At 35.9% G+C, this 16,742-nt stretch overlaps 2 long non-coding RNA genes across 2 annotated transcripts; both read left to right on the forward strand.

The window, feature by feature from the left end:
• The first annotated feature begins 7,798 nt into the window (after positions 1-7,798).
• On the forward strand, positions 7,799-8,703 carry LOC109183612. Its single transcript, XR_002054577.1, has 3 exons — positions 7,799-8,216; positions 8,328-8,565; positions 8,666-8,703. It is a non-coding gene; the product is annotated as an uncharacterized LOC109183612 (long non-coding RNA).
• A 1,592-nt stretch (positions 8,704-10,295) lies between these two features.
• On the forward strand, positions 10,296-11,109 carry LOC109183613. Its single transcript, XR_002054578.1, has 2 exons — positions 10,296-10,460; positions 10,722-11,109. It is a non-coding gene; the product is annotated as an uncharacterized LOC109183613 (long non-coding RNA).
• Positions 11,110-16,742: the final 5,633 nt, after the last annotated feature.

Here is a 16,742-nt window from a genome sequence, read left to right on the forward strand (position 1 = left end):
GTGGGTAAGATGGGATGCAAGAAAATCCCCAGTAGGCTCAAATAGATCATCGCACGCCTCACGCTGAAAATAAGAATTTATGATAAAGGGACTGAAATCATACCAAACATCTCGCAGGAAAACCTGATGATAATGTGGAGAGGCCGGCAGGAGAGAATCAGATGAGAGATTGGCGTAGAATTCCGGAATGAGCCAGGCAGAGTAAGATCCCACATTTTGGATAGTCTGGAGAAGATTTTGAGCCCGAAGAAGAGGAATGATATCGCACGTGCGGATGAGGTACTCAACACTAAAATTCTTCTCAACCAAGATGTCACGATTTGAATGTTGTTGCCAAACTGGTTCCAATGCAGGAGAGAGCAGGATAGGTCTGAACATGGTCTCCTTGGATACCTTAGAGGTCTTGGACCTTGACGATGTGGCCGGCTTTGAAGCAGGAGCAGAAGCTGGAGGAGGAGCCGGAGTAGACACACCAGTGCTCGATCGTGTATGCAGAGCAAGACTTATAGGACGATGTTCAGAACGCTTGCTAGGATGAGATTCAGAGACAAATTCAACCTCATCAGACACATGAAGCTTTCTCTTAGCCACTGGAGCTGGAACAGGTGCAACTGGAACTTCATCTGGATCAGTAACTTTGGCTTTCCCTCTGGCCTTGGATGTAGCAAAAGACACTTTGACAATTGGGACAGCCGTCTTTGCACGGGCAGAGTTTGGCATATTAGCAATGGTGTCCGAGATAATGGTTTCTTGAACTGATAGATCCTCAGGCTCAGAAACTATGTCATGAATTGATACCTCCGGAACAGAGCCTAGAACAGAGGCTGGATCACCAGAATCAGGATCTGTGGCTGGAGCAGTGGCTGGAGTAGAAGCCATAGCAGTGACCGGATCATGTGAGTGCTTAGCCATCGTTGGATTGGCCTCATCAGAGCGTTGAGATAGGGAACCTGTGAAATCAATCGTAGACAGAGGCACAAGACATACCAGCAGAGGGATCCTAATTGCGCAAGACAAAGGAATAATCTCAAAAAAAAAAAAAAAAAAAAAAATAGACCACACATAACCAAGGCAATATACGCTAATTAGAGCACAAAAATGCGATGCATGCCTAAGCAAAAGCAATAAGAGATTGCTTCCTAAGAGGATAAAGAAATCAAACCGTAGATTGAGCCCGTAGTTGCCTAGTCCGAAGCTCTGCCTGAAGATTCTCCTCGTCTAAAATGTCATCAAGAGGCCATGGGTCATCCATGATCCCTGAAGCCCTGGCAAAGACCTCCTTGGAGTCCTTCACAGATAATTCCTCCATCAGAGATGGGTGTCGAAGTAGCGTCGCAAGAACGCGGCGAGATGAGAGGTCCGAAATCGGAGCTGTGCCTCGAAGGATTTGGCGATAGAGATCTGAACGCTCATCTTCCGTAAGATAGAAAAGGAAAGGGTTAAGATTAGAATGTCTAGTCATGTGTGAGATAGGTAAAATCGGATCGATTGGGTATAAGATTTAGGCTAGGATTTGAATGTTTAGATGGAGAGCTTTGAGAAGAGTTTAAAGGAAAATGGGAGTGATTTTAGGGATTGGATTCTATAAATTTGGGGAAGAAAACGGTGGTGTGTAACAGCCAGGAGAGAGAAAGAATTAATAAATAATTCTAAGCATATAGTGCGGTCAAAGGGCTTAATTTCCGGTTTGGAGAACTTCCTGGAGTAGAGAGCAGATCTGGAGAAATTTCTGGATTAAACCTGAAAAAAAAATAAACAGACACAAAGCAAAAGAAATACAAAAAGCTTTATTTGTTTTAAAAAAAAAACCAACTTAGGTCGAAAACCTGCACACTCCAAGAGCATCTCGAAGTAATTCAAATCTTGTGTTATCAAGAGGTTTTGTAAAAAGATCATCTAGGTTTTTCTCTGTGGAAATGTACTCCAGGCTGATTTCCTTGTCTTCTACCAATTCTCTTATGAAATGATGCCGTATTTCAATATGTTTAGTCCAGGAATGTTGAACTGGATTTTTGGAGATGTTGATAGCACTGGTGTTGTCACAATAGAGAGTCATGCACTCTTGATGTAGACCATAATCTTGAAGCATCTGTCTCATCCATAGGAGTTGCGTACAACAGCTACCAGCTGCTATATATTCCGCTTCAGCTGTGTTGAGAGATATCGAATTTTGCTTCTTACTTAGCCAGGCGACTAAGTTTTTTCCAAAAAAGAAACACCCACCAGATGTACTTTTGCGATCATCTGCATTTCCGGCCCAGTCGGCATCACTGTATCCTACAAGATTCATATTACTATCATTCAAAAACCAAATGCTATAATTGAGAGTACCTTTGACATATTTAATTATTCTTTTCACGGCTTTAAGATGTGATTCTTTAGGAGTCGCTTGAAACCTAGCACATATGCCAACACTAAGCATAATTTCTGGACGGCTGGCTGTTAGATACAGTAGACTCCCAATCATGTTCCTATATAGAGTAGGGTCAATTGGTTTCCCTGATTCATCTTTGCTTAATTTTGTAGTTGTAGATATTGGAGTTCGTGCTTCTTTAGCTGACTCAAGTCCAAACTTCGTTAGCAGACCTTTTGCATATTTTTCTTGAGATATAAAAATCCCTTCATTGGTTTGTTGGACTTGTAGTCCTAGAAAATAGGTTAGTTCACCGATCATACTCATTTCGAATTCCTGTTGCATGACTTGAACCAGTTGATTTGTAGCACCTGTTTGAGTAGAACCAAAAATAATATCGTCAACATAAACCTGCGCAATTGTAATATGATTACCTGACCTTTTGATAAATAAGGTTTTGTCGACTCCCCCTCGGTTGTAGCCGTGCTGGAGAAGATACTGGGATAGTCTTTCATACCAGGCCCTTGGAGCTTGTTTTAGACCATATAGAGCCTTGTCCAGTTTGTAGACATGATCAGGATGATGAGGGTCTTCAAATCCTTTAGGTTGAGTCACATATATGTCTTCGGAGATATCCATTTAGAAAAGCCGTTTTGACATCCATCTGGAACAATTTTATCCCTAGAGCACACGCTATACATAGAAGAAGGCGAATAGATTCTAGGCGTGCTACAGGTGCAAACGTCTCTTCATAATCGATACCTTCTATTTGAGAGTAGCCTTGTGCAACCAGTCTTGCTTTGTTGCGAGCAATGTTTCCAGCTGAATCAGTCTTGTTGCGGAAGATCCACTTTGTTCCTACAACATTTACACCTTCAGGTTTAGGGACTAGATTCCATACCTTGTTACGTTCAAATTGTCCGAGTTCTTCATGCATGGCTTTAATCCAGTGTTCATCAGATAGAACTTCTTTTACCGTCTTGGGTTCAATCTTTGACGTGTAACACGTATACCCTACAAGCTCAAGGTAATTTCGCTTAATACCTCTAGTTCGTACTCCAGAGGATGGATCTCCTATGATGTTTTGTGTAGGATGATCTTTGTGAGTTCGGATAGCCAATTCGAGTGCTCCAGCATCTGGTTCTGGACCAGGTTCTGGACTAGGAGATGGAGGAGTCGGAGTAGGATCTGATGATGCAGTTTCAGGGGGTTCTGGATTATTTGTGTCAGGTTCTGGAGTAACTTCTGGGTCAGAGACTCTTATAACCTCGATTATTTCCTCAGGTTGATCATCAACCACCACGTTTGCCGATTCCATGATGGATTTTGTAACTTTGTTGTAGACACGGTAGGCACGACTATTCGTTGAGTACCCAAGAAAATACCCTTCATCACTTTTAGGCTCAAATTTTCCAGTTGGGTTTCGGTCCTTCAAGATAAAACACCGTGAGCCAAAAATATGAAAATAGTTAATATTAGGCTTCTTACCCTTCCATATTTCATATGGTGTGTGATGTGTTCTAGGTCGTAGATATACTCGGTTTATCGTGTGACAAGCAGTACTGACTGCTTCAGCCCAAAATCTCTGAGGCAAATCTTTTGCATTTAGAAGAACCCGACCATCTCTTGAATCGTACGATTCTTTCTTTCTACAACGCCGTTTTGTTGTGGTGTTTTAGGTGCCGAATATTCATGGAAAATACCAACCGACGCACACCAATCATCAAACACTTGATTGTCGAATTCACGTCCATGATCACTTCTAATGCATATGATTGGCTCATCTTTTTCTTTTTGGAGTTTTAGGGCAAGAGCTTTGAAGGCTTCAAAAGTTTCTAACTTTTCCCTGAGAAAACTTACCCACGAAAATCGAGAAAAATCGTCAACACTAACTAAAATGTACCTTTTACCTCCAATGCTTTCTGTTCGGGTAGGACCAATAAGGTCCATGTGAATGAGTTCCAAGCAGTGTGTGGTATTAATCATATTTTGAGAGGTATGCGCTGCTCTAGTTTGTTTTCCAGCTTGACAAGCACTGCATACTCCGGCTATTTCTACCTTGATATTAGGTAGACCTCGTACACCCTCAATCTTGATCAACTTTTCAAGTGAGCGATAATTTAAGTGACCTAACTTTTGATGCCATAGTTTTGATTCTTTTATGCTAGACCTGTAACAATAAGAATCATTAGTAAGTATATAGCAATTATCAGAGGAGCATTTACCTTCCATGACACAGTTCTTTTGGTAGTCTGTGACGTTGCAGCTGTCTTTTGTAAAGTAGACTTTCCATTCCTGATCACATAATTGGCTGATACTTATCAGATTTGCATGCAGTCCTTCCACCAAGAGAACTTGTTTGAGTTTGGGTAGTCTTGTGACATTTAGGGTGCCAATTCCAGTGATCTTACCCTTAACTCGATCCATCGCCGAAGGTTACTTCTCCTGTACTCCCCTTTATATTGTTTAGAAACTTAGCATCACCTGTCATATGACGCGAACATCCACTATCAAAGTACAATCTCTCTTTTCTATTAGTACTCGTAGAGTGGAAAGAGACGTGGCATACAAAGTCACTTTTCTTCACCCAAATTTGCTTGACAAATGGGGTGATAGACTTGTTTGTGTATTTCTCAAAACGTTGGTCTTTGTAAAAGTAGAAGCACTCCGGTTTTGTATGTCCGCGTACCCTGCAGTAATGACATATTGGATTATACCATCTAACCTTGGTTGATGTTTTTCTTGGAGCAAATTTGACTTGACGCTGAGCTGTACTAGTTTCTGGACTATCTTGATCTGCTCCAGAAACTAAGTCAGGACCTGAGGCCTTGACGAAAATTGTAGTAGCTTTGTCCTTTCCTCCAGAGTAACCTAACCCATATTTTGTAGATGTCTTTCGACCAGAATCTAAAATTTGGTCTAAGGTGGATGTGTTGTCCATCATTTGTATCTTGCGTTTGAGATGCTCTAGTTCCTTCTTGAGATCGTTCATCTCATGTTTGAGCTTTTCTTCTTTCTTGTGACTTTCTTCAATGATGCTGTCCCTGTCAGATATTTTAGAAAGATACACCTTTTTGGCATTTTCTAGAATTCTAACCTGACTAGACAGAGATCTATTAACTTTTACAAGAATTTCTCATTTTGCATACAATTTTTTATATTCTACTTCAAATGAAGGAGCAGGTAAATCTTGATCTTCTGATGACACATACTCTTCAATTTCTGATTCTTCGCCAGTTGTAGGATCAGGTACTGTAGTTGTAAGAGCTGTAAAGGCAACAAAGTTTCCGGAGATCTCATCTGGATCAGTTTCGGGTTCATCATCATCACTCCATGTAAGGGCAACTTTCATTGAGTTCTTCCTTCTTAAATAGGTTGGGCATTCAGCCTGCACATGACCATACCCTTCACATTCATAACATTTGATCCCTTTGCCTCCGATTTTGTCTTTGGATTGAGAGTTTCTAGATGCCCCTGGTCGTTGGTTGGACGAGTTTGACTTTTGATTGTTTCGATTAGTACTTGACCCCGGTCCTCTTTGTCCTTGAAACTTGCCAAATTTTCCAGTTTGTCGTTGTTTAACCTGTTGCAACAATTTAGGAAAACCTTTAGTTAAAAAGACTACTGGATCGTCACTTACCTCATCTGGATCAGAAACTACTCCAGCGTCTTCGACAGAAAAGGCTACGGTTTTTCCTTTTGTTTCAGGTCCGCCCAAGATTTCCATCTCATAAGTTTGTAGGCTTCCCGTCAATTGTTGTACCGTTTTCTTTTCCCATCCATCGTGCTCCTGAATGACTGTAACTTTCATTCGAAATCTTGGAGGGAGTGAGCAAAGAATCTTTTTGACGAGTCTTTCTTGAGTGATTGGCTCGCCTAAGATGCTTGCCCTATCGGCTAGTTCTTGCACCTGAGCATGAAAATCCACTATAGTTTCATCATCTTTCATCTTTAGATCTTCAAAGTCTGTTTGAACCATTTGTAGTTTGGATTGTTTAACCGATGCGGTTCCTTCATAGGTAGTTTCTAAGGCATCCCAAGCTTCTTTAGCCGAATCACATCCTGCAACAATGGTAAATTGAATCTCATGCATTAAAGAAAAAATCGTATCTAATGCTTTATGATTGTAGCTTGCGGTAGTCATCTTAGTCTCTGTCCATTCTTCCTCTGGTTTGAAGGCTAGAGGATCTCCTGTATTGTCTCCATCTTTGGTAGGATGAGACCAACCAGTGAGAACAGCCCTCCAGACCTTCTCCCCTTGAGCTCGTAGATGCATTTTGGTGCGGGCCTTCCAGTACACATAGTTGTCACCTGTTAGTTCAGGAGGTGCTCTATGTCGTTCCATGCTGTAAGACTCAATGCACAGTGAGCAACAAGTAAACCAGACAAGCAGAAATAAAAACAGATACTGAGATCTTAAGTTCAAAAAACACGTGATAGCCAGATCGGTTAGACTAGTAATTTAAGTCCCCGGGCTCTGATACCAATTGAAAAAACACGTGAGTCTTGAATGCAAGATTTGGCTTAAGAAATTAAGTTTATTTCAATTATAAAGCTGGACTAGATGCAATCTTATTCCAGATATAATAAAGAACATAAAATAAATAGTAATAAAGGAAAGCATACACCAGTATATGTTCACGCAGTTCGGAGCCTCACTCCTATGTCCGCGGGGCCACTCACATCAACCCAAATCCACTATGATAAAAACGAAGTACAAAAGGAGAGTTAATTACACACTACAGTATAACCTATAACTACTCCAGTGGATCCGATGTGCAGGCGATCTTCATTGCTTCATGATCTGATTACGAGTCTTTCCTCACACTCAACAGTACATTATAGATTTGGTATAGATGCACCAAGATTTTCAGAGTAAAGTTATGTGAAAGAGTGCGTGATTGAATGCTAATTAAGGTAGCATTATATATAGGTTGTAAAGGTTGTTTTGATCCTCAAAACATGCACTCTTCTCTTCCTTGATTTCGGCTGCTCCATTAGATTTAGATCTCCACATTGATAGGGTCTTGAATAAATACTTTGAAGAAGCTTCATACCTCCTGGATTACTTTCTTGCGCTGATCCAGTCAACTACTTCAGACGTTATGACTAATCCAGAACTACTTTGACAACTAATCTAAGCTAATATTAAGAGGTTTAAATGTGCAATATATTTAGACTTACAAAAAATAATTTATAGTGACATGTAGAATAATAATCACTAAATATATTATTTGCATAGCTTTTATGAAGGTTAAAAATTACTTTCGTTATTAATACAAAAGATGTTGTTACTTTGGCTATGGATAACTGAAAATTATTTCACTAATACCAAAACTTTGTTTGGGAATTTCTCAAAACAAAAATGAATGAAAATTCTCAAAAAACGGCGGCAATTACTTGAACCTAATTTCAAATAGTGAGTACCTAGGGTTTATCCTCAACTCTGAACATCATTTTCCGCCTTGCTCCGCCAAAAATGTTCAGACTCAGCCGTCCTCCTCCGCCTTCGCCACTCCCTCCTCCACCCCAGCATTCGGAACAGCTTCGTCGACCCAAGCCTTCGGAACCCCTTCCTCCACTCCTGGCTTCGTCACGCCTTCTACTCCGGCATTCGGAACCTCCCTGTTCTCCAATCCGCTTTCTCAACAGTCACAACCTCAGCAGCAGGGTTCGTTGATTCAGAATCTCCATAGCTCCAGCGCTATCAGCTTTTCGACGCCGTTTGGGGCCACGCAGCCACAGCAGAATCTATCAGCTTCACCGTTCGGTCAGTAGCCCAGCACTCAAACTACATTACCCCTTCGCAAATGCTCAATTAACATCTCAAATGGCTCCTGTAGCTCCTCTGCCCTTTTCTCTTGTGCGCATTTTCTTCTATGATTAAGCTTTTGTGGAATTTTTCTGTATTTCTGTCCACACTGATTACCTCTCTTCAATAGCATAAAATTGATACCGATATATGATTATAAAGGCAAAAGGTTGACAAATGGAGGAGCAAATTGCAGCTGTACGACAAGCATTATGTGCAACAAAGATCATTAAGGATGATAATGTTCCTTGCAAGATTGAACTCATTGAAGAGGTACTAACTACGGATTTTAGCAAATTGCTCAAGGTGCATTGACCATAGCAATTAGATTGAAATTTATTGTGTTATTCTTGGTTTACTCCATCTGCTAGCATATATGACCTGAATGAGGCATAAACTGGTAATTATACATCACCAATTCACCATGGATTAGATTTGTTAAGATTGCCGTCAACTGTGCCTCTATTCTACATTGGTGAAGCTTATAATTTTTCTTGCAGATGGAATTTGCCATGTTTATGTTGATAAGTCTGCTAACTTGGTTATGTTGATAAGTCTTCTAACTTGGATGTAGCAAAGCACATTGTGTTGGATGCAAAACAGATTATCCTACAGCATGTAATGCAATTGTAATTCTTTAGTTTTTTTTTTTTTTTTTTTTTTTTTTTTTTAATGTTCCCAATCATTGTTGATACAACTGAGTAATAATCACTTGCTCTGTGGTAATTCTTTTATTTTAAAATTTTGTGTTGATAATCACTGGAATAGTTGAGTGATCATCTCGTGCTGTGTGGTATCCTTACCTTGTAAAAATGTTTTCCTCTATAGGAAACACTTCTTGTGCACGATGACTTGGTGAAGAAAGGTGGTCTAAATGACCTAATCATGGAACTTCAGATAAAAAAGGTGCAGCTTCTTTTGCTATGTGCAATGTTCTAAAATATTAATTTGATCCCTCAAAGTGAATCAAGGGACAAGACTCTAAGGATAGGTTTGATTCTTGAATATGCCCATAGCATAGAACTTGTAATAGTAACGAAATACTTCTGTTTATCACTTAATTGGAAGTAGGAAACCTGCACCAATGACACTTCCCTAGAAGTCTAAGAAAGACAGTTCTTTAGTCAATCTTCTTTTTTTTTTTTTTTTTTTTTAGTGAAGGAGCATTCTACAATATTCATGTTTTCCTGTTTTTGGCATGGGTTATTACAGTGTTTCTATGTTTATTTTGTCCTTGTTTAACTTAATTTTAAGGAAACAAAGAAACCTGCGAACAATTAGTATCAACTATGTAGTACCATCTAAAGCACCATTTCAATTTCTATCAGCATCAAAGAAACCTGCAATAGGAACCAGGTGGGTTTTGTCTGTAAAATTTTAACTGCATAATGGACAATAACTGTTGTATGATCTGGAAACCTGGTAAATTAAAAACAATTAGGTTTCCCAGACTAGGCTGTTTAAATACTTGGCATATATGGGTATGACTTCAGGACCTTGTGATGTAAACTTGAGTATAGTCTTTAATCTGCAGCAAGCGGCATGTTTACAATGCTGCAATGCTGGGTCTGACTTGTTTTTCCAATTGTATACTTCAGTTTGATTTTGCTGCCACTATGATTACCTTAGACTATTGAGAATGACATTTTATGACCTTGTACATATTTGATCAGATTTAAAAAAAGAAAAAGAAATCAACTAATCTTTTTGATGTTCTTCAGCAACCCCAGCAGTTTTATCGGCTTCATTGAAGTAGCCCAGCACTTCTGAAGTTGGCGCAAAGCCTTCAATGTCCTGGAGAGGACTTGCAGAAGGAAGCTGATCAGCAGCTTCAACAGCAGGAACAATTTCTTGAGCAGCTTCAACAGCAGGAACAATTTCTTGAGCAGCAGTAGCGGCTTCATCATCAGCAGCTTCAACAGCAGGAACAATTTCTTGAGCAGCAGTAGCGGCTTTATCATCAGTTGCTTCAACAGCAGGAACAATTTCTTGAGCAGCAGTAGCGGCTTCATCATCAGCAGCTTCATAAGCAGCAGCTTCACCCGCAGCAACAGCTTTGTTGAAATACTCCATAACCTCTTCAGTTGGTGCCAAGTCTGTGGCTGCAGGAGCTGGTGTGAGTGATGTCGCTTCGATACTTTCTTTTACATTTTGAAATATATTGTCTATGTTTCCCAAAAAGTCATTCTTTTTGTCGATCTATTTCAGATCTCCCACTTCCTTGGGAGTTTGCTTTGGCCTGTCTGCTTGTGGAGGGGATATTTGATGCATCAGTCTTGAGAATTTTCTTTGGTGGTAATGTTCCCTCCCTACTCCTGCTTCTTTTTGTTGATTCATTCTCTATATTGAAATAAACAATTGAGAGGATTAAATATAATAAAGATGTTATCTAATATACTTTCTTGAACATGTACTCTTGCCAATAATATTCAAATAACTTTAGTACTCTTGCCAATATACTTTCTTGAACATGTATCCAACTATGCAGCCCATAATTTTCAAATAACTTTAGTACTCTTGCTAATAGTTTCTTGAACAAGTATCCAAATTGTGCAGCCATAATATTCAAATAACTATTACATATTATATACCTTCGGAGCTTGAGGAGCTTGAGAGGTCTTCATTATCCCCTGATCATTGGAGCTTGGACCCTCTTCCATCTTCTTGCTGTCTGCCATTTTCTTGAACTTGGGGAAAAATTGCAGGGAGAATTTGAGAGAAGGGAGAGAATGAGAGAAAGAATATGAGAATTGGAAAATCTGAAGGTTGGATATTGAAGGCAAAATTTTTTTCTTTTTCCTTTGATTAAGCTTTGATATAGTTTTCTTTATAAACCTTTTCATATTTATAGTCTTATTAGTTTGTTAGAACTCTTCATACACTGCATATATACTAGATTATATGAAGAATAATAAGCTAGCTATATGTTGATTCTCTATCTTAATTTCTCATGTCTCTTACTTACTCTATTATATGTAGGCAAAAATTTATGTGATAAGTGTTAATTTTTCCTAATAAGTTTTTTATTTTCTGATTTTCTTATAAATAACAAAAACTTGTCAACATTACTTGTAAGAGAAATTGTGATACTTTTGATGAAAAATGTAATACTTTTATATCAAAATGTAAAAGTATTATATTTTTTTTTGAAAAGTATTACATTTTCTTTTATAAGTTACAAATACTTTATTTCTTATTAGTATTACATTTTTCAGTATAAGTATTACATTTCCATATTGATCCAACTCGACCCGTTTCACAGTTTCTTATATATATAACTAGTTTTTTCACGAGCATTGTGCGAATGGACAATGCCTAAGCAAAGGAATAAATGTGACTGGTGATTTGTAACTCCAAATTGCGTGTGTATTCAATTTGCGGATTCAATCGTATACGCGTACTAAAGTTAACTAGAAAAGGATTGGAGATATACCTATATGAAGTTTAATTATAAATTAATTCAAAGTTCATTAATATATATCTATTAACGGAATTAATGTATCAAATGGTTGTAATTGTTAATTGAATTTTAATATTAATAAGTAATTTTGAAGTTAAGGTTCAAATATTTGCACATACAATTTTTTTAAAAAACTTCATTAAAAGAAAAAAAAAAAAAAAGAGACCAAGCGAGGGGCCCTCCCTATGTTGCGCTCAAGGCAGGTACGGTGCCCATGTCAATTTATATCATGGACCAGAGTTTACATAGCATTATAGACCCTGAATTGAAATGACGATGTACAAAATTCATACTTGTAAGATATTGAATTTTATAACAAATTAAAAGACACAACAAATCACAACACAAGAGTGACAAGACACACAAATATTATATACTCTGTATTTACTTATTTTTCAAATCTCATTTGAGTATTCATAAGCACAGAATTTCACAACACAAGCCACATAAACACAAGACATAAAACACAATTACTAATTTGTTTTTAGGTACAAAATGCATACTTTTAAGGTACAAAATTTTATAACAAAGACACCAAAACTTAAAACATAAGACACATACACATGCACCATGGTCTCTAGCTCATCTGTTGCTACAATTTATATAGAGCTCGCATGCAAAAGTTTTTTTTTTTTTTTTTTTTTTTTTTTTTTTTTTTTTCAATATAAGTGTTTTTCAACGACGGAATGTAAAGATTTTGGCCATTATAGTGACAGCATACAAAAAATTACACATTTGTTTAAACGTCGGTAAATAAAAGAAAAACGTTAGTAATAATTATTAGTGACGAAATAAAAACATCACCATGCTTGTGGCGTATGGAAAGGTACTACTGACGAAATTAAAATTTCATCGTTAAATGTTATAATTGTCGACGTTTTTATATACTCTAAATTATGTTGTTTGAAACGTTGAATTTGTGACGAATATATAATAAAACGTCGGCAAAAGTATGCACGACGAAGTTAAAAAAAAAGGGTTGTTAATTAGAGCTTTACTAATGCTTTATATATATATATATATATTTTATTTTATTTTATTTTTTATGCTTGCCATCAATGATAACGATTGGCGGCGAAAATTGAGAAATAGTCAAGAAATATTTATTGACAAAATTTTAAATTCATCACATAATATACATTTGCTGGTATTTTATATATTATGTTTGAAAAGAATTTATTGATAAAATTTAAAATGCATCAATAAATATTATGTTGTTTGTGGTTGTAAATATTTTTATTGTAGTGAAATTATAAAAAACTAACTATAAAAAGAATACAATAGTATATAATTAGTAAATTTGATATGACTAGCATTAAATATTGTAATATAGTATTGAATTACAAGGATGTAGTTAAAATAAGTATTCTAATAGATTTGCTAATAACTACAATACAATATATATTAAAAAGAGCATTGAATTAGACTCGATAATATGAAATTTCCAAGTTTTGCATCAGGCTACCTGGTCCCTTTATTGATAAAGAAAAACATAAGTTAATATGACATTAGTAACTTCATTAGCAATAATTAAAAACACAAGTCAATATGACATATGGAATTTTAATGATATCTAAGGGAAAAAAACATACTTTGTCTATCGTTCAACTATTGTGAACAAGTTCAAAATATATACCATAAAATGTAAATGAAAAAAAAACCATAAACCTACACACTAACTTGCATACAGTCTTGATAATGAAGTTATTCTCCATATAATATAATATAAAAGTAAAAATAATTTCAGAAATATATTGAGTTATCAAAGTAAGAAAACTTATCCAAAATAGTAGGATTGATGTAGGTTTCAAAACATGAAGTCACACCTAGACTTAGAAAGAGTCTTGCAATTGATAATTCTAATGTAAGAGTCACACACGCACGCACGCACACATTTGCAATGTATATAATAAGCCTATAAAAGTATGGGGTATTGTCATTTTTTTAAAAGAAATATACTTATAGTACCCAAGTATGAGATATCATATTAGTTATTACTATTTTTTTTTTTAATTTTCAAAATCATGTTCATATTTATTTAGTTTTTATTCACATTGACAAAACACTGCTAATTTAAAAATTATTATAAGTACTTCCAACAAAATTTAATTTGCTTAGGGATAATAGCTTCTTTAGCAAAAAAAGTTGGGTACTAAAGATGTTCCAACTCCTTCCGGCAATGATACAAAAGATTCTCCAACACAAAAGAACTAAATAATACTGATTTGTAGCTGGCTCACAGTCCATTCTCATAGCTTTCGACTCCAAAAGTTCAAACTATGTAAAAAATTATACCCTACAAAATCCAATTAAAAAATAAAAACTTATGAGTTAGTTCACTTAAAAGACCGAATACTTAAAAAATAAATAAATAAAAAACTTAAGTTTAGTTGTGTATCTTATCTTGTAATTCACAAAAAAAATGGTTACCAAGTTGCAATTCTAAAATTTTTATGATGCATTAAAGTTAAAAGTTCAATTCTATAATTAATATAATTGTAATATGTACTAAACGTTTGCATACCACTCTCTTAATAATACGGGTATCCCCCTTCCTTTGACTTAAAAAAAATTAAAAGTTCAATTCTATAATTAATAGTAGTAATTTTAATAATATATTGATACAATCTTGGGTTGATCTCTCTACAGCTAATGCAGCAAGTAACTCTTCATACTTGTTCATTTCATTTGCTCCTCAATATGGGAATTGTTTGCTCAAGTAGATGTAGATGTCACCGGTTTTGGTCCATTTCCCATTCCTTTAATATATCATGATCTTTTGCGCATTACTGCATCATAAACCTGATCAGCAGTCATGTGGTTTCTTTCTAACTCTGAAGTCTCAAGCATGACCACCATTTCTTTTTTGAAAAGTTGACAAATTCACTTTAAATGAAAAATGTTATAAAATATTATAGATCATAATAATAGTTGAAGATTTGTATTGCTTAATGTTTCTAAAATCACATACATAGTTCTCCTCAGTTTCATTTATAATCCACTTGTCATTCTTGCAACGTGTGGACTTAAACAAAGCAATTGTATTAGGCACAAAACATACCTCATCTTGGTAAAATAAATAAGCAATAATCAATTAAATATATATCTCAATTGGACCATAAATGAAATTTAATACATACGAGTTCATTAAAGACCGGCACAATGTGTTCACTATGAATGAGAGAAAGAATAAGAAAATATTAACTAAAATGAATTAGCTATAAATTTTAAATTTAATTATATGATCTTATATTAAATATATATATATATATATATATATATATATATATATATATATATATATAATATGATTCAACTTCATCACAATTACTCAATACAAACCATTCAACCTTATTAAGTTCTTCCTTAGTTAATTTTTCATATTTCCAAGTGCCAAAGAGACGAACCTTATGTGAAAATATTGACAACCCATCATGTGTTTCTTGTCTATCATTATTTCTATCTGGTTTGTTGAAACGAGTCTCTACTCCATTAAGGTATAAAGAAAGAAAAATTAAGCATTCGTTTGCAACATAACCCTCTAATCCTTCCGGATGAGCTTTATTTCTCACATAATGTTTAAGTGAGCCTAAGAACCTACAACAAGAATATAATGATGTTTTTATATTATATTACAATATAAGTGTTGGTAAGGTAAATAGAGATCAGAGTTAATGAAAATTATTATATGAAGTATATATCACCTTTCAATCATAAACATTCATCTAAACTGTACTGGTCCACCTAGAGCAACTTCTTGTGGAAGGTGAATTGCTAGATGTATCATGACAACGAAGAAAGTCGGTGGATAAATCATCTATAACTTTCAAAGTATATGAAACAATATCATTTTGTAAGACATCTAAATCTGCCACCTTTAAGATCTTATAACACAACTTCCTAAAGAAATCCTCTAATCCAGATAACACATTGGTAACTTCTTTTTCTAAACTTACTCCAACAGGTAATACTCTTTGTAATAAAACATAGCAGTCATGGCTTTTTTAAACCCATAAGTTTAACATCACCATTCACACACCTAGAGATATTAGAAACATAACCATCTGAAAACTTAATAGACTTCAAAAATTCTGCAAATTTCAATCTCTCTTCTCTTGTTAACATATAACATGGATGTGGAACTTCATATGATCCATCTTATTTCTTAACCAAATGCAATTCCTTCCTAATATTCATATAATATAAATCTTGTCTTGCTTTCAAAGTGTCCTTATTTTCTCCATCAATATTTAGCAAAGTTCCAATGATATTATCACATATGTTTTTCTCAATATGCATAACATCAAGATTGTGCCTTAATTTCAATTTTTTCCAATAAAGAAGCTTGAAGAATATATACTCTTTTTACATCAGTTAAGGTCTTCAAGATTTCATTTCCTTTTTCTTTTGTTTGGATGCTTCCCAAATGGGTTGTTGCTTATTTCATGTAGTTGCCTTAACACTTCCTCACGGATAATAAGCTCATGAGCTTGGTCTTACTTCACCGTTGAGAAATGAAAGAAGACAACGCAAAGGGACAACGGAATCTAAGCCCACACCAGATAGGGAAAACGAGGAAGCGACTGACTGCAGTCCCTGAGCCCAGTAGCATGTAGCAAGCCAAAAGTTTGACTTGAACAGAGCGAGATCCGTTGCATGAGCAACCCGACCGTGCCTTACATGTGCTCTACAGGCCGCACTTCTCTTGATAACTCCAAAGGGGCACTTCGACTTTCCACTTTCCCATTAAACTTCTTGCTTCGACTCCATGTGTGATTAGTGGGCAAGAAACGACGATGGCCTATATATCCCAACTTATTCCTTAATCTAACAGAACATAGCTCATCATTGCAAACTAGGCAAGCCATGTATCCTTTAGTAGACCATCCAGACAAGTTGCCATAAGCTGAAAAATCATTTATAGTCCACAGGATAGAAGCATGTAATTGAAAATTTGTTAAAGAACAATCATCATATGTTGTCACACCTCTTTCCCATAATTCTATGAGATCTTCGATTAAAGGTTGCAAATAAATATCAATATATATTTCTTTCAGGTGCTTTATGGCCAGGTATAAGTAATGTTAACATAAAGAATGGATCCTTCATACACATCT

This window comes from Ipomoea nil, unplaced genomic scaffold (assembly GCF_001879475.1).
Source record: "Ipomoea nil cultivar Tokyo-kokei standard unplaced genomic scaffold, Asagao_1.1 scaffold1149, whole genome shotgun sequence".
In the NCBI taxonomy this organism is placed as follows: domain Eukaryota; kingdom Viridiplantae; phylum Streptophyta; class Magnoliopsida; order Solanales; family Convolvulaceae; genus Ipomoea; species Ipomoea nil.